General features: G+C 42.2%; 1 protein-coding gene across 1 annotated transcript in view; it reads left to right on the plus strand.

Annotated features, from left to right (window-relative positions):
* The window catches only part of atp8a2 (ATPase phospholipid transporting 8A2), a gene marked incomplete at both ends in the record, with an annotated part of 49,711 nt that overhangs the window by 42,014 nt on the left and 2,697 nt on the right, over positions 1 to 5,000 (plus strand). The window lies entirely within an intron of this gene.

Below are 5,000 nucleotides of genomic sequence, written 5' to 3' on the forward strand. Positions count from 1 at the left end.
GCAAAATAGCCGTAGCGTGATAACTCGGCGAAAATCAAAATTACTTTGAAAAGCTTGAAAATCAAGGATGCACACCATCTTGCCATGCTCAACCCATATCCAAAATATTAGCGCGATCTGACTAACATTCAGTGAGATACGCTACGTTTGCATTAGCCAGAATAGTCGTTTACCACATTAACAATGTATAGAGTGTATTTCTGATTCATTTAATGTTCAAACGTGTTTTTTCCTCAAAAATAATAACATTTTTTAGGGACCCCAAACTTTTGGACGGTAGTGTATGCACACGTCTGTTTGTGCCCGTGTGTGCGTGAACGATGGGTGCAGCAGCTGCTCGTAATTAGATGTTTTGTCATATCTGTCATCAAAGCAGCGTCCTGTGCTCCTGCCCAGTGCACATAACTTAATTTTCTAATATCACGACAAACACGCAGTTACTGTATGCACGCATGCACGGACACACACACTCACACACACATCAGAGGGACAAGTAGTCATTAAGTGCTCTGAGACGTGCTCTCTTCTCTGGGTGTTTTTAATCAAATCGTCCAGAGGAGCTTCGTGTGAGAATGCAGATTTAAGTACTTTATTTTTTTTTCCCCCGTCAGCTCCTTTAAGAGTGTGTTCCCTCATGTTTTCTTGAGCGAGATGCCACTCCTCAAATGATCCGGACACTCTCCTGCTGTTGTGAACACGTCTGTGGCTGCGGACCATATGTGAACGGCAAACTGAAATGAGAAATGTCCACACCCAATCATCAGTAAACGTTCTGAAGTTGAAGTCTGTTACTATGACCCCAAAATGTAGGGAAGTATAATATAATGAATCTATAAAGCTACGTGACACGACATGTCGAATAGTTTCTGTCACCAGACACTTTCTGTCAAGGTCCAGTGCTTTTAGCTTCCGTGGAACTTCTTCTTCTGCTGTGTTTTACATGCACAGTTTCTCTATTTTCTTCATTGTTTACTTCACTGTGAGGCTGTGCGTCTGTCAGCGCTGCACACATTTCACAACAAGTCATGGAATTTAAACAGTGGACGTGTTGTGTTTGTCAGATATTAGAAGGAAGGAAGGAAATCATCTTTATTGTCGTTATACAACCGGAGTTGCACAACGTAATTTCACGGGTCAGATGGAGGGTTGATCAGAGCCGCTGTGTCTGAAAGAAAGACAAACAGAAAAGACATTTAAACATCACGTCCTTCTTAGTGCTGGGCATGTTAGCGCATGACTTGTTTCCATGACGACTGACCGGAAAATAGACACGCGTGACGTCATGTTTACGTGACTCCCGATTTGTTAAAATTAGTCTCTAAAGTAACGCTAAACTTTAAAAACAGAGGCACACATACGCAGTACACAGGTACGCTAGTTATTTTTAGCGCTGCTCTTTTTCCTTTAATACAACAGACCGCTCCAGTTCGACTGTAGGCGCGCTAAAGGAGCAAAAGGAGCAGTCCATGACTGGACACTAAAGGAGCTAACAGAGCTAACTGGTAAACTTTACGTGAACTCCGGTGCCGCGGCATGTAAACATGGCATCACGCGTGTCTTTTTCTGGTCATTCGTCATTGTAACGTGTCATGACGCCGCTAAAGGTGCTAACAAAGCTAACTGGTAAACAGTGCTCGGTCTCCAGTGCCGCGGCACGTAAACATGACGTCACGCACATCTTTTTCCAGTCAGTTTTCATGGAAACGCGCCATGTCGACGCTAAAGAGCTAACTGACTGGTAAACAGTGCCTGGACAACGCAGTTTTAGCCGCCGTTAATGTGTTAACGTAACCAGCACTAGCTTACCGGTTAGCTTTGCCGATTTGAACTGCTTTCTAAACATGGTTGCACAAATTGGCGGACTCACATAAAAGCCTTATTCTAAAGTGACAAAAAAACTAATAATATCTTATTTAAAGCAGCAGCAGCGCATTAGCCCTCCTCAAAGTTACGCTGGACCTGAAAAGCTAAAGTCGCAGACTTTTTCATTCCTATACTTAAGCTAACGCCATATATATTGCCAGTTCTATCTCTTATTTCCAACATAATCCACAGCTGCGAGTCCCCCCCGCTGTATTATAGGAAACATCATTTGCTTTGTTGTACAGTTTAATCCCCGCTCTGGTATCAGTTTTCCCGTCATGTGTTGCGGGGATTTGTTTTCATTGAACATGTCGTAGACTGTAAGGACACGACTGAGTTAAGCTGCGTGCAAGTGAACGACAAGACGACTGGCAGCGGCGCAAAGACAGGTTTTTGAAAACGGAGACAAAGACAAACTCCACCAGTCAAGAATACATCGTTTAAGAATGTAAACACCGTGTGTGGTCAGATCACGACCACTTAAGGGTGACTTTTTTTTTTTTTTACGCTGTAAGAGGCGAGGAACAACCCCCCTTTGACAAGTCACTCGTCTATTACAGGTATAACAGAGTTTATTCACATTCACACCTACGGAGCAGTTTAGAGTTACCAATTAACTCGACCTGCGTGTGTTTGGACTGTGGGAGGAAGCTGGAGACAAGCCACACACACACACACACACACACACACACACACACACACACACACACACACACACACACACACACACACACACACACACACACACAGGCACAGGGAGAACATACATACTTCACACAGGCGACCGTGCTCACCCTCGGCGTTGTATAATGAAGCGTATAAATAAAAAAGTTAGTGCTTTTTAAATGCATGTGAAAAGCCAGGGTTGTATAAATGTTTTGGTTCAATTTGTGCTTCGCAAAAATCGCTCGTGTGATGTGACTCGATCTCCGGAGCTGCAGGAATCCGACTAAATAGACCTTGTGTTGCTCAAACGTGCAGCGCTTATGCCAACAAGGACGAGAAAACCTCACTAAATTTCCCAAGACAAGGGCAAGCACACACCAATCAAAACTGATTTAAAAAAAAAAAGAAATTATTTTAAAGGCGACATATTATGCAAAATCAACTTTTTAATGATTTAAATACTTATATTTGTGACACTGGTGGCCCTATGAGTAGGCAAAGTGTGAAAAAAGTCATGACCCATGTCATGTTTTTGTGGTCCGCATCTGTCTAATGTGCAAATTCCCGGAATTGTTGTCTCGCGGAGCTCCGCTTTGTCCCTAAAAAACGCTAGAGTGCAGGCGAGGGCAATAGTATCTGGAAGAGCGGAAATCTGCGAAGTGTTCTATTCTTGGCTGCACAGTGCAGCGCAGAGTTCTACACAAACTTCCAGCCTCAGAGGATTTACAGTTCATTTTATATATGACGACAATGTGCCGGCTAGAGTCTGCAAATGATAGCTTTTCCAAATGCTAACTGCTGTTAGCTGCCGGAGCCTCAGTGACGCTGACGTAGTTTCCTGTGTGTCATTTGCATTTAAAGAGACAGGCACTCAAAACAACGCTTCATCCTGAAGGTATTTGGACCAAAGCATGTCACAGACATGTTCATTAGGACACCAGGGAACTAGGTTAACGTGGAGGAAACATATGGGTATAATATGAGTCCTTTAATGTAAGCACAGAGGGTAACCAGTGCAGGATCCAAGCTGCCACTTCGCGGATGCAACACGCGGCGCCGTCAAATGAAAAGAAATATCCACAGCACTTACGCCATCCACTCTCAGCGACCCTGAGGCTGAGCTGTCTGTAATCGAGCCTCCTCATTCCTCCATTGTCGACGCCGAGACAGAACCGGTTACAGAGAAAGGATCAGTGATACAGGTCAAGAGGGTGGAGCACCAACACACACACACACACACACACACACACATTAAACGTGAGCTCGACAGAGTCTTATTAGCAGAACAGTGAAGCATTGTTTCCTAATACCTGGTGAAGAGCTGAGGACAGAGCTGAGGACAGAGCTCTGTCATCCATCACTCTCTTTTCAACCGTCGTGAGTAACTTTTACTTGAGTTACAAGAAAAGTCCAAGAGATTCAAGAGTTCACACTTGATGATTAAGCCTCCACAAGACTCTCTCTGTGTCTCAGTTTAGACACACATGGAATCACATTGGAAGTGATTTGTTTAACCCTCTCATGACCATCATGATAATCAGGATTTATCTAGATTTTATGGCCGTGGAATTGTCAATGAGTGAGTTCTTCTGCCCACAATCGGACAAAGAGTTACGGTCACGAGAAGTATGCATGCCAAATCCTTGTCGGCGACGTTAACAGAACGGTTAATGTCAAGACGATCGGACGCGACGGCAAAATTGCGCTAGTAAAGAGAGACGTCTGCAAACAGGTTGGAGTTTGACTGAAAACACACAAACACTACCTCAGTCAAGTCTGATAGTATTGCTCGACAGAGCCCGTTTTCAAATGAAGGAAAGTTGCACACTACAGCTTTAATCTCATGTTTTAACATTTTCTGGTTGCATGTCACAAAGTAGCATTAAAATGTAATAATTTTAGTTTGTTGACAAAAACAGAGAAAGTTTGATAGTACTGCTTGACAGAGCCCTTTTTCAAATGAAGGAAAGTTGCACACTACAGCTTTAATCTCATGTTTTAACATTTTGTGGTTCCATATCACAAAGATATCATTAAAACTGAATCATTTTGGTTTGTGGACAAAAACGGAGAAAGTCTGATAGTGTTGCTAGACAGAACCCATTTTCAAATGAAGGAAAGTTGCACACTACAGCGTTAATCTCATGTTTTAACATTTTGTGGTTCCATGTCACAAAGATATCATTAAAATTTTAATAATTTTAGTTTGTGGAAAAAAACAAACCAGGTTTGGTAAACACCAAACATTTTCAGATATTTAAAGCCCAAATGAATTGTTATTTTAATAATTAAAGCAAGCTTTGTGATTTTTCAGCTTCTAAAAATGTGAACATTTTCTAGTTCCATATCACAAAGATATCATTAAAACTGAATCATTTTAGTTTGTGGATAAAAACAGAGCAAGTCTGATAGTATTGCTTGACAGAGCCCATTTTCAAATGAAGGAAAGTTGCACACTTCAGCTTTAATCT

Source organism: Microchirus variegatus, assembly GCF_963457635.1.
Source record: "Microchirus variegatus genome assembly, chromosome: 15".
Classification (NCBI taxonomy): Eukaryota; Metazoa; Chordata; class Actinopteri; order Pleuronectiformes; family Soleidae; genus Microchirus; species Microchirus variegatus.